Source organism: Haplochromis burtoni, unplaced genomic scaffold (genome assembly GCF_018398535.1).
Source record: "Haplochromis burtoni strain Fernald_Lab_line unplaced genomic scaffold, NCSU_Asbu1 Contig_125, whole genome shotgun sequence".
NCBI classification, from domain to species: domain Eukaryota; kingdom Metazoa; phylum Chordata; class Actinopteri; order Cichliformes; family Cichlidae; genus Haplochromis; species Haplochromis burtoni.
In genome coordinates, this window is record NW_024582486.1 from 222,379 (window position 1) to 236,379 (window position 14,001).

The 14,001-nt window shown below is 37.4% G+C and overlaps 1 protein-coding gene across 3 annotated transcripts in view; it reads right to left on the reverse strand.

Annotated features, from left to right (window-relative positions):
* Positions 1 to 14,001, reverse strand: part of LOC102289709 (cadherin-22) — a 167,990-nt gene that overhangs the window by 111,784 nt on the left and 42,205 nt on the right. For 2 of the 3 annotated variants that reach the window (XM_005929747.3, XM_042223975.1), the window contains exon 2: positions 9,259 to 9,382. The gene's annotated coding sequence lies outside the window, so the exon portion shown is untranslated. Of the gene's footprint in view, positions 1 to 8,992; positions 9,071 to 9,258; positions 9,383 to 14,001 lie in introns of all 3 variants that reach the window. The other variant, XM_042223974.1, reaches the window with a different exon arrangement.

A 14,001-nucleotide genomic window follows, 5' to 3' on the forward strand; every position in this document is an offset into this window, starting at 1 on the left:
AAGATTTTTTTTTAAAATCTTAACTTAAACAAAACCTTTATAAAAACACTTATTGGGCTTGGAATGATCAGCGGTCAGTGTTTTTATGTTTATGGATGAGTGCATGTCTATATTGGTCAGAAAAGGTCAGTGTTTCTTTTTTCCTTTTCTGTGAACTGTGTAAAATGACACTAAGTATCTGCAATTTCAATGCTTGCCTTGAACAATTTCATGTCCTAAATAATTTACGGGACACTAAAAATATAAAAGCAGCTAACTAAAAACAAAACAAACAAAAAAGAGAGAGATAAATACAGAAATAAGCCATGAGCCGATCCATATCAGTTATGTGTCTGACCACAGTGTGTAGTGCTCTGGTAGGGGCCAGCTCATAGTTTGATTTCAAAGCCCCATGAACACTCGTACTGTGTATTTATCATAGCGCAATGGAAAGTTATGACCCTAAAAAAAAAAAAAACATACAAATAAATAAATAAATAAATAACTACACATACATGCACACACACACAAGCCTGCACAGTCAATCATGTATATATTCCTCTTCGTGCTCATACACAGAGAACACAGCTGCGGGACTGAGGTAACATAAAAGAAAACAAATAGTCACAGCTGCTAGCCATTTAATGACCCCCTGTTACTATGACAGTAATAGCCCTCCAAGCAGCATTGGGGTATTATGGCTAGTAGTCACACAATACACTCAGCAGAAAAAATTTCTACTACAGGTCTCTGACACTACGTGAGGAATGTTTGCATTATTAAAAAGGTTTAAAAAATAAAATGGATTTATCTTTTCATATGCTAAATTGGATGCTGAATACCCTCTGCTCAAGAAGTTGCTTTGTATTTCATCATATAGGATCAGAGTACATATTTATCAAGCATCCACAATCACTCCTAGGAACTACACAGAAGTTCAAATTAGGACTCATACAAATATGATTTATGTTATTATTGAAGCTGCCCACAATCATTTTAGCATGAATAAAACTGTTCATTGAAGAATTAGTGATCCCATTCAAGTCAGAGTCTAGATCACTGAAGGGCTAACCAGTGATAGCAACTTGATTTAAGTGATCACTAGGTGCAAGATAAGCGAAGATCATTTTAATTGATTAAGTTATATTAAAATATGTTTTTTTTCTGGAGACGGAGCTCATGTGTGTCATATGATGTGAATATGGCATGAGAATTGCAAAATTAGACTCATAAAGAGAGTCATAAAAAAGTACGGGGGAAAGGGAAAAGTACATAGCGATTGAAACAAAGATAATGAAAGGCATTTATCTTACAAAGTAGCCCTTTTCAACAAATCTGTGCTGGATGAAATTTAGAATAACAGCCTCTAAACTTAATGCTAGCAAATGCAAAGTATATCTGTAAAATTAGTTAAAGTTAAAATTCTCAAACACAAGAGGTTTAAAAGCCTCACAACTACAAGCTTTTTTCTCAAAACATGGCAAAGCTATATTTTTAACTACTAAAATGGGTGGGGGGTTTTTTCATGCAAAGAAATTGATCCTTTTACATAAATCCATTTTGAAAGTGCATTCAGTACTTACACCTTGTGAAAACTGAGTAATAGCTTGGCACATCTTTCTTATGACACGGAACAGGTGTTATGAAGCTACTTGATAGGTATGGTAATTGCTGCCAGCCCAAAGACTTCAAGACGCCAGCCTTGATTCTTTAGGAAGTGTAGAGATAAATAAGCTCCTTTAATGAGAATCTAAGTCACGCTGAGCTTCTACACTCTTGGATAAGCAACACAACTCATCCCCTGCAGGGATTACACAATGTAGTTCTTCAGCTGAACATCACCTTCATTCAGCTACAGAAACGTCTGCAGTGTGCTGTTATATGGTTGTTTTGGGTGTATGCCACATCATCAGTACATCAGTAATGACTTAAGTGTAATCTGATTGCTCTAAACAGATGATCTAATGACTCAGTGTGTTTAGTGTCCTGGCTTGTGTGTACTTGGAAGCCTTTATTTAGAACGGCTCAACTTCAGAAAATGCAAGAATGAAAAGTTCATACCGTGTTACTGCTCATTATAAGAGACGAGCTAATACTGCAATTAAATGTTTCCACCTTTCTGTAATTAGCAATGGTTTGTCATTCTCTTTGAATTTGTTTCTTAGTTAATATAAGCTAACAGAAAAATCATTTGATCATTAAATGGCCATCAATTTTCAAAAGGTTCACACAGACATTCAGCTGAGATAGAGGAGATTTTGCTGGCACATAATATGGCTCAGTGAGCAGAGCCATAAAACAGTTGACTGCCTGATGATAACCGACAACTACAAATCAGAGATATACACAAGATTGGACAAACCCCAGAAAGATGGATGCCATAATACATAAACACACAAATATACACACACACACACATCACATGTTGAGTCAATATGCTCGTCCTCCGGATTCTTTAGACGCTTAACTCCTGCCATTTATACAGGTTAAAAAACAAAACAAAGATTGGCAAGAGTGGGTTGAACAGATGGCAAAAGAGAACACAAAGGTGAGGAAAATTAGTCAATTGAAGGCATTTCCTCCTAATTTGAAAACAAAGGAATAGTTGAATGACACAAGCGGCACTTGATAAAAGACAAAGAAAGGCCTGGGCAGAGAAAGGGAGCAGGGAAAATCCAGAGGCATTGGCTGAGTGATCGTTTGTGTCTCATCCTTTACCCCAATGGCACAGAGCTCAATCAAATTCTCTTCTTTCTTGACCATGCATTAGCTTAGCAAGCAGAGACCTTCTTTCACTCCCTCAATTAAATTTCCACCCGCACATAATTAACGACTGTTTTGTCCACAGATCAATAATGTGCCTGTTCATTAAAAGTCCCTTTGCTCCCTTAAAGATCCCTTTGCTTAGTTCACTACGGCATCTGAGAAAGGGGTAGCACCTAACAAGTTTTCTATTGCAGCTTCATGTCTCTGGATTTTTTTCCCTTTTCTTTTTTCTTCAACTAGTGCAGAGTAAAGAAGAAAGCCAAACTCACAAGAAATGAGGGAAGCTTCTGAAATAAAGAACAATGACTTTGGGAAACTTTGAATGCCCAACTCATAGTAGCAGTCATAGTCTGACTCTTTGTCTCAGTTACTATATTTATAGTTCAAAACATAAGAGAAACAACATGTACTGTAAGACAAACATGTACTACACGTACTAACTATACATTCCTGCCCTGGTATTAACTGTAATGTCCACGTCAGTTCCGCAACTATCACCACTTTCTGTGATGCACAAACAAAAACCTATCTTGTACTTTTTAAAAGATAAAAGATCAATAAAGATTTAACATGGAGCATGCCAACCACCTGCCATAGCTAACACACAGAATTATTACACCAGAGGTTCTTTCAACCTCAAGGTTGCACATACACACACATGTACACACACACGTACACACACACAGATTCACATTCACAAACACTTTCCCAGTGTAATGATCTATGCTGTTGCCTCTTGCCTCTCCCATCTGCTACGGAACCACAACATCTCAAGCGATAACAGAGTTTGAACGCACAGCAGTCCCAAACTGGGTATGTTTTTATTGTTTTTATAGGATTACACAGTATCTTTGAATTACAGTACGAAATGTCTTTGCACCAGCTAGAAGAAGTTCAAGTAAGCTCAGCTGTAACAATTTTACTTGTGTGGTTCTGTTTTGTGGCCATTCCTTTGTAAGTTTTTCAAAGTTTAATCTCAACTTTGTTTAAATTCAACTTTACTTGACTTTACTGTTCATACTGGACTTAATAAAGGCTGACAGCAAATCAAATCCAATATCTTAGGTAGTCTTCATAAAGGACATGACAGAAGGTATTTGCCAGAACATGTTTTTAGGCTGTTTAGGTCAGTTTTTGTAACAATACAGGCCAATTATGTAAAAACATGTAGGCCTTTAAAGAATAGATTTGAAATTTGTGAAATTTTCTAAGATATTGTGTAAAATAATAGCACTACTCACTTGCTGATTTATTGATACTTTAAAATTGGCCTGCAGGTTGCAATTTATATACGTTGGTTCAGTTGAAGTAGGCTTCCCCCTTGGGATTGCGTAAGGAAGGACATATCATGTAAAACTCAACCATCCAGGGCTGCCAATTATTATTATTCAGACTATTTCAGTGTCTAACATTTTTATCATCCCTTGAAACTGAAGACAGCTTTTTTTGTATCACACCTTAAATAATACTGTCTCATGTTACAGCCTTATTCCAAAATGGGATCAATTGATTTCTCACCTCAAAATTCCATGACCAATATGCATATATCATGGATATAAGTATTCACAGCCCTTGTTCAGTACTTGGTTAAAGCTCTTGGCAGCAGTTACAACCTCAAGCCATTTTGAGTATGATGCTGCAAACTTGGTACACACATTTATTGACAGTTTCTTCTTTGGAGAACCTCTCAAGCTCAATCATGTTGGGCCTGGTGGTTCCATTCTTCTTCCATTTACAGATAATGGAGGCCATTGTGATTTATTGTGACCTTCATTGCTGCAGAAATTTTTCTGTACCTTTCTCCTGATCTGTGCCTTGATACAATCCTGTCTCAAAGATCTACAGACAATTCCTGGACTTCATTGCTTGGTTTGTGCACTGACATCCACTGTCAACTATGATACCATATATAGACAGGTGTGTGCCCTTCCAAATCATGTTCAATTAGGTGAATTTACTGGAGGTGGACTCCAGCCAAGTTGTCGAGAAAAATCTGACAAATGATCAGTGGAAACAGGATGCACCTGTGCTCAACTTTGAGTGTCATGTCAGGCTGTGAATACGTGTGTAAAATGTTATATACACATTTATAACATTTTACATTTATATTTTTAAATACATTCTTTGAATTTATATATACACATTTATACAAGCAAACCCTAAAGTCATTATTGGGTGTTGTGTGCAGAATATTGTGTATGGTGAAGAATAACTTTGAATAATGTTTAGTAATATTTGAGGTTAATATATACTGAGTTGACAATATGGCCTTTTTAAATTTCTATGTTATAATGTTAATTAATTAGTTTATATTTTTTGAACAGACTCTTATTTTTATGCATAAAAAGACACATTTTAGAGACAAAATCTGCCAAAATAGTAGTCCTGAAGATGTAATCTGAAGAGGGATGACTCAGTTATTACTCTTTTTAGTTTGTTTCTTTGTTTTATTTAGTTTTATAGCAAAATGGGAAAATCTAAAGTTAGATACACAATAAAAAGTAGCCATGTGTTGGTGTAGCATTATTACATAATCTAACAAGAGGCAGGAAAACAGCTGATAACAGAACAGCAGAAATGAAAAATGCAAGGAAATAAACTGACAACCATTTTTCATGAAGCACTCTATCCCAAATATTCCCTTCATCTGTTTGTATGTGAGGACCCAATTTTTCAGAGCCAATTTAGAACTATTCCACCCATGGTCACTCTTGCTGCAGATGAATCCCCTTGTGTAACATCTGGCAGTCTCTAGGCACCGTGCATCCCTCTATTTACTCCCTTTCTCATAAGCTAGTGTAAAATTGGCCCTTTGAATCTTCACCACAGTTGATTCCTCATTCAGTGAGGCAGCCGTTCCCAGTGCGCAGTCAAATTCTTTCTTTATTTTGTGTAATATGCTAAACACTGCCACATAAGTTCTCTCTGTCTGTTTCTTTAGACGGATGAATGTGGCAGAACAGCTCTGAATTCCCTTGCTCCCAGTGCTATGATGTGTGCCAGTCTCCTGGATTATGAGACATATGGAGGTATGTGAGTACACAAACTAGAGCAAATGAACTCAGAGAGACTATAGCACACTATCATATGCAAACAGTCTACAAAGTGTATGCATAAATACTGTGATGGGAAAAACCAATATAGACATGCACTCATCCATAAACATAAAAATTCACACATTGTTAAACCTTGCATATTACAAATTTTAGTGCAGTAAGAGAGTTTAAATTTTGGAAATGCCTAAAAACCCCAACTTAGATATGCAGACGTAAGAGTAATATTTTCATTTTGAGAAGTTAATCCAAATCTTTAGTTGTTAAACCGCAGGGGCTGGAGGAACACTCTAAAGAGCACTTCCCTTTCCCATTATATAATAGGGGCAAAGCAAAACTGTTTCTTAAGATTAAATGTAAATTTGAATTGCTGTTAAACATTAATAGCTGACTAATTAAAATAGAAATGTGGACCAACATATAAACGGAATCACTGCAGCATGAATAATGCTGCTTTAAAATGATAAAAAAAAAAGTCAGATCTTTTGTGTTTTGACCTTGTTTTCTTGCAATAATGAACATGGACATAAAATAAGCGTAAAACAGACGTGGAAAAGAGGGAGGGCTCAAATACAGCCTCTTAGACCACATTGTGTTGTGCTGATGGCTGCCATCTGTCCTGTGAAACTAGACCACAAAGGTCACTTTCATTTTGACAACTTATTGTCAAAGTATAGGTTTGTGTATGTGTGTGTGAAGGTCTTTGTGTTGCTGAAAGTACCAGTTTCTCTGTGTGTGCAGTAAGTCTTTTTTTCATCAGTGCTGAGGGATTTAAAGCTAGTAATGCCTTATCCTGGCTTGGTACCAGTGACATATTTATCACTAGTCTACCTCTTTGAACTGAAGATGCTCTGGGGTGTCAAGAAAAAAAAGACAATAATTCATATGTAACATCCTCTTTTTGTATGTCTTGTGATACATCTTTGAAGAACTTGCTGTTGTTGTATTTTGCTAAACCTTGTATGAACACATGAAACACACTTTCCTTCCACAGTGCTGGATTCATGCCAAATATCTTGTGGAAATGATTGATACTGCTAATGCTTGTCCACTGGAGCCAGGAAAGTTCCATTAGCATTAACACTGGAACGAGAGAGGAGCCTCTCTGCCTCTGTCCAATCATGAAAAGGATTAACCATGAGCATTTAAATTTTAACAATGAATCAACAATTAATATTGAATATTTTGTTTTCTCTGTACAAAACCCAAAGTGTCAAAAACAAGCCGATCCACTGTGGGCACGGTAGCCTCATTAATGTGAAGGGACCAGGAAATTAACATGCTCAGACAAGAAAATGACTTGGAAAGTGTCAGGGACCACTGGATTTGGAGACATTAAAAATTTTCTTTGAACTATGTCCTCATGTAGAAGCACATTATTCTCCGGGGCAATATTACAACCCTCTAGCTCAATGTTACGGTCACCAGTTATAATAATATCACGGTTGTTTGTAAGAAGTCATGTATTTTCTGTCATTTTGGTCTGATAGATTGATCCAAGTACATGTGTTATATAAGACTTAGACACCATTTTTATGGACTAGAAAGAGTGATGAACTGGAATGACGTGGAATTTAAAAAGGCTTTGTTTTTCCACTCGTTTAGAAACCAGCTGCTGAATTCACTCAAAACTGACCCAGAATTCAAAAGTGAACTGAATTAAGCTACAGATTATGTTTTCAGTTTTGTCAACGGTATAATCTTTAATCTGTGCTTGCATTTAACAGACATTGCACCAAAACTGTGAGCTCAGGGACTAGATGTGTCCCGAATACACCTTGAAAGTCAAAGTTACTTTTACAACAACATCTTGTGTATACAAGCTTGTACGTTTTAATAAAATAACCAGATATTGTGCTCTGAAGACGTTTTTGTCCCGTTACTGCTTTCTTATTTTTTGAATATTTGTGTCAGATCATCTATTTTCTCACAAGTCTTGGTGATCATCAAGATGATGATGCACACTTTTTTTTTCATGTGAAGATTATGTTATCAGTATATGATGTGTTAATTAGCAGCTAAGCGAACCCATTTCCTCGTTTCAGGCATTTTAAATTAGAATTATATCAATTATCGTCTTTTACCAAACTCTTGCCACAAAATCAGTGAGCCTATTGAGTAAAATGTCTCTAACAAAGATTAAGAACTCTTTGCTGGAAGAGCAGTTTTCACTAAGCAGTCTGTATTTCCTGTTACAAAAGGCCAATTGATACTAATGACTTATCCCTTTTAAAAAGAAATCACATTAATTGCCGGTATTTCCCATCACCCTTAAACCTCACCAAAATTCATTGAGCCTATCAGTTAACCTCTTATATACCAACTCAATTACTAACCTAAATGGCAAACTTGGATTGGAATATTAATATGAGTGTTTTTGTTGTGATAACTGCTGTGGTAAATGCTTACACAGGTACACTATAGTATCATATAATAATACTAATAGGATGACATGGCAATGTCTTCTGAAAGCCAGAACAACTTTTCATGTTACAGTAGCACCGTTACACTGTAGCTGGAAACAGAAAAAAAATAATTAAAAAAAGGAGAGATTCATTTTTTTTACAGAAAAAAGATCACAGACTCAAAGCACTATATTAACTATGCATAGTATTTTTTAGTGCCTCAGTAAAATGCATGTGATATCACCATAACAAGTCAATTTTAACTTGGAGAACATGGTTCACAATAAGACTGGGATAAATTCCTGCAGGACATCTGCAGGCTATTTTCAATTCCTAAGGGATAGCTATGAGCTGTGTAACACTGCACACACTAATGCACAGACGCAGACACACACACACACACACAGGGGCACACACACACAACAGCAGCAAAACATCACCCCCGGATGTATCAGATTACACCATGCAGTACATTCAATTGCATCTGATGGCAGATGGTGTAAACAAAATCAAACACACGTAATCTTGAGGATTGGATCCTTCAGTGAGTTATTAACCCTGATATTCAAAAACCTGACTAAGGACTAGACATATTAAGGCAAGGAGCAGCATGTGAGGCATCTGAGCTGAGTCATATCTTTTTTAAACTGCTTATTTAGTTGGGTTTCTTTTTCAATGTTATTATAATCACATGTTTGTTATACTAAATGCAATGAAACTGTTGTACATACAAATATGATATGACATGTGATATGAAATAATCTTTTTTTTTGTTGAGATTAAGCTTACCTACAGTGGTGATGTAGTTTGATACTTTGGAGTGGTGTATAGGCCACTGGTGTACAGTAAGCATCTTCATTTTATTGTCTTAAAAAGATGTGTAAGATTACCAGGTCAATGCAAGCATTAAAGCAGATAATAGGTAGGCAAATTAAACAGACTGCTGGTCAGTTTGCTAATGGTTGTCTAAACACTTTTTAAAATTACTAAAAATGGAGAAACTAAGCAGACCTTATTACCTCATTGCCCATGGCATATGTAAATAACAGACTCACCATCCCTCAGCCAGATGACCTTGCTGACACTTTGTGCGAATGATGGCTCTCAGGTCCTTCAGGTTGTCTTTATTATGCCATCTAACATTAGTCTCTCTCGAACACCGTGTCTCCTCCTCGACTTCTGAAAAATAAAACATACCCTAGAGTGAATTTCTTTGTTTGTTCCAGTTTAAATAAATTAATCCCCCAGTTAGATTTTTAATGGGGGTGTTAGGGGCAGGTGGGATGGTGGAAACGAGGAGGAAAGAGAGGGAGGCAATTTGCTAATGGAACAGAGAAAAATGGTGTATGGGCCCAGGATGAAAAAGGAGGAGAAAAAAAGAGATGAGAAAAAAAACCCTTGGTCTGTCTGGAGAGTAAAAGACTGAGCTATAGAGCGGGCGCTAAAGTGGTTTTAAAAAAGATCATTAACTGCCATCTTCATCTCAGGTGCAAGGTTAGAGAGTGAGGGATACTTCAAGAAACATAGGAGAGTGGAAGAGTAAAGTCTACGAACTTCATTTAATTACCTGCTTTAGATCTGCAATGCCCCCCCAAGCCCATCCCTACACACACACACATGCATACCCTCATACCCCCACATCCTCTCACCCCGATGCAGCCATTGCACAGTCCTGTCCTACACAACGACTGAGTCTTACCTTGAGGGTAAGATGCAGTGGACCCTTGAGACTGTGACACAGGTATTTAACTATTAATTACTGTGCAACTGGAGTCTACAAATTTTGTCCTGATACCCAGTTGCCCTGTAACTGCATGTTTAGATTAGAAGCCACAGACTCAGTCAGCAACATGACACTCCAGGATTTAGGCCTCTTAATTTGGTAAAACAGTATTTACAATTTATCAGGTCACACTTCAATGGAAATCACAAGGACTTGGTTAGATGTTCGTTTGATTGAAGCATGACAGATATTCTTTGGTGTGCCTTATGGCTATATACTGTAAAGGGCTCCAAAAAAACTATGCAGAATATTTATGAAATAATCTTTGGTGAGTGAATGTTCCCAGATATTACTCGTGTGTGAGACATTTTTATCCAGCTCTTGAAGTTGAAGAGAGCCTTTTTGTGCCACAGCTTAAATAGTATATAGTGTCAGTATCATTTTTTAATTCACAATGGAACCTAAATCTCTTTTAATCACTGCAAATGGCAGAGTAGCCAGATAAGGCTGACACAATATGAAAAGGGGAATCAGTTGTATCCAAAATCAGCCTGGAGAAGAATGCTAACCTTGAATAATGTTCAATTACTTTTGAGGCTACTACATGCTGAATCAACAAATCCGCCTTAGTATTTTAAACCACTAGATTAAAAGGCTATCTGATTAGATTAGATGTTTTGTAAGGACTGTGATATTTCATGCATAAGAGGACACATTTACACACAAGCTGCAAAGGCTCTGTGCGCATGTACCACAGAGCAGCGACCCGGTACCACTTGTGTTTACACCGTCGTTAAAGACTATTGTAGGATATATCACATGCTTGGTTAACCATATCATTCTAATAGACTGCTAAGAATAGGGGTATTTTGATCAAGTGGATAAGAGGCCCTTGCGGATAGAAAGAAAGCAGTTTAACAAATACCTACAGAAATTTGACTCTAAACAAAGTAATGCTGTGATCAAGTGAATGTGAACTCAAGGAAAAAAAAAGTTGAAGCAAAAGTGAATGGCATGACATTGATTTTCTACTATGATCATTTATCTATTCACCACAAACAAAGTATAGAAAACAAAAGGAATCTTCTGGCGACTGCAGCTAAACAGTTGCACTGGGCCTTGCTGAGATCCTGAAGCTTATCGTGATCAAAAGCCGCATGATGCAAAATCCTCACTGGGCTTGAGATTGTTTTTATTTGTTTGTTATTATCATTCTGTCCATCCACTCCTTTTTCCCCTCTAATTGCCTCTGTGAAGGGACTTTTATCATTTTAGATATCATCGTTATAGTCCCCTGACTTGAAAAAATACATAAGTCAGTGAATGTGGGTATGCATCTTAATTAGTTGTTTAGAATGGTGATGAGACGTTTTACTTTTTAATCATTTCACTGTTTCATTGAGTGCTGAAAAGGAATCTAAACCATTTTTCACATTATGAGAAAGGAAATAGGAGGAATACCCCAAAATAAAATGATCGTTACATCTTCTAATCATCACACCATGCCCTCTTTTGTATAGTCGCATGGACTCCCCGAGAGCACAGAACGCGGTCCTCTGAGAAGCAGCTATACTGCTTTTTCACCTACCAGTGTGTATATTTTCTGCTGCATGCTGTGGCTCTGGGGGTGTTTTACACTGATTCCCGGGAGGCAGGAGTCTATTTATACAGGATCTTAAAACAGGATAGTCATACACCTCCCACCTCCCAGCTCCACCCTTGCAGCACCAGCTTTAGGTGACACACAGCCACATGATAGCCCAATCTAATCTTTTAATCACTCTGGTAACTTCATGTCTCAGGGTGAGTTGGAGCAAGCTAACGGTGGGGATGGAAAATCGTCTGCAGAGATATGATATGATCCTTGAACACGTAACAAAAAAAAAAAAAACACACACACACAAACTCCCATGCACACTTATACACACTGTCCCGCTCCACCCCATCCCCAGAGTACTATGGCGAAGCCTCATGTATCTGTGGGTATTAACAGATCAGCACAGAGCTGTAGCCACCCTGCTTTAAAGTCTTTTCTTGAGGTAGTGCTTCAGAAGCCTGCTGCAGAGGAGGATAAACGCACAGCAATCCCCCAGGCCCAGCGCCTCCTCAGCTCCCTCTTTGCTGCCCCCCACCTTCTCCTCCATTCCTCACTTATCCTTACTTTCCTTCCATCCCTTATTATTTGTCTCCCTCTTCTTTTCCTCAGCATCTCATTCTTTCTGTAACACTCCTTGTCCCCACCTTCCCTTTGGCCTTTCATAGTATTCTACTTTTCATGTCTACTTATCGTCATCCTCTCCCATTTTGTGTCCATCACTTTCTCGAGCCTTTGCCCCCACGTTGTTTTCGTTCTGCTTCAGACCTCAGTAACAAACAAGGCTTATTATTATTGCCATAAAGTAGCATCTCAATCTGAGAAGACACAGAGACACTGCAGAAAGTGAGGATGACAAGGGGGAGAATATGCAGTGAAACTAAAGTTAATGAACATGAAAAAATGCAGTGTAACCTCTGTCATAAGAACAAGCCCCAGTTACACATTTCTAGAGACCAGTTGGCTACCCCCTGGCCAGGTGTAATTGGTCACAAAGAGGTATAGAGAACTGCACTGAAAACCTCTTTGTGAATGTTCTGGTTGCTAACAAATTTCCACAGTTGCAATTTGCATGGAAGATGCTGCTTTGTCCACAAACACTCACTAACTACAGAGTACTACTGAAACTATGAAAAAGAGACTGTTTACACTCAAAGTAAAAACAACCTGTGGGGTCCTAGGGGGTTGCCAACCAGTCTATAGACCTGAGTGATTGTGGCCTTAGGTTAATTATGCGGTAAGGTGAATCTGAAAAACTAAAGAAAAAAAAAGATTACAAAACAAACTTCTCTGGAGTGGGGGTTGCAACCACATAGAATAAATAATAGATGACAATATTTTCTGAATGTTGTCAGAAGTTATTTTTTCAGGACTAAAACTCCAAACACTAGCACTACCTGACAGCCAACTTAAGCACTGAGGAAAATCGAGGTTGTGGAAGTGAGCTCAAGATAACAGTCCTGAAAATAACAAAAAAATAACAGTTTAACTATTAGTCAAAAAGTATTTTTGTGGGGCTACATGGCATTTAAATAGATTTTTATAATCTACAATTCTGCCATATTACGAACTCTTTGGTCTTGTTGTTGTTGTTTTTTTCTCTGGTGAAATGTAATATCCATGTTCACTCTGTGAGTTCTCTTCCTCTACCCAACAGAGTGACTGATTGGACAGCACAAATTATCTGTGTACAAATATAACATTTACTGTGACTTGTAAACTTGTAAACCAATGTAATGAGAGACGTATCACATTTTTGTGTAATGGTTGACTTAATGGTGATCAAATTCAGTTTTTTTTTTTAAACATATATCTGTATGTTTGCTGTCAATGAGTCCCTGGGGACATCCTAGAGATTATGCAATCCAAAAACACTGAGAGACTAATGTGGTCAATATATTGCATTGACATCCTGCCAAGACACAGAGGCAGAATGAGTTCATTACATTTGGTTTAAAAAGGAAAAAAAACAAGACTCTAGAGCAAATTGCATTTTTTGGGGGGGAAAGTAAAAGCTACACTATATTCATCAATCCTTGTCAGGGTGTTATTCATTAAAAGCAAAAACTAAAAAAAAATAAAAGGAAAGAATAAGAAAAAAAAACCTTGAAATGTGCTTGAAATAATTTTGTAAGTGAGAAAGGAGTTAAAAAAGCTAAAAACTGCTGCAAATATAATCCTTGTTAAAGACTAGACAGAGAGAGGCGTGTAAATAAAGTGACAGAGAGACATGTAGACAAATACTTTGCCATTCAAACACACAGAATGATAGATGAACATGAAGGCAGACTGACAGGCAGACCAGGGAAGGCTAAGTAGGCTGAATCCAAATTAAGCTGATCAGTGCTCACTGTGAGTTAATCTAGTTATGTGGATAAAGGACTTCCCTATGGCTAAAAACACAGCAAGTTATGAGTCAGAGTGTGTGTGTGTGTGTGTGTGTGTGTGTGTGTGTGTGTGTGTGTGTGTGTGTGTGTGTGT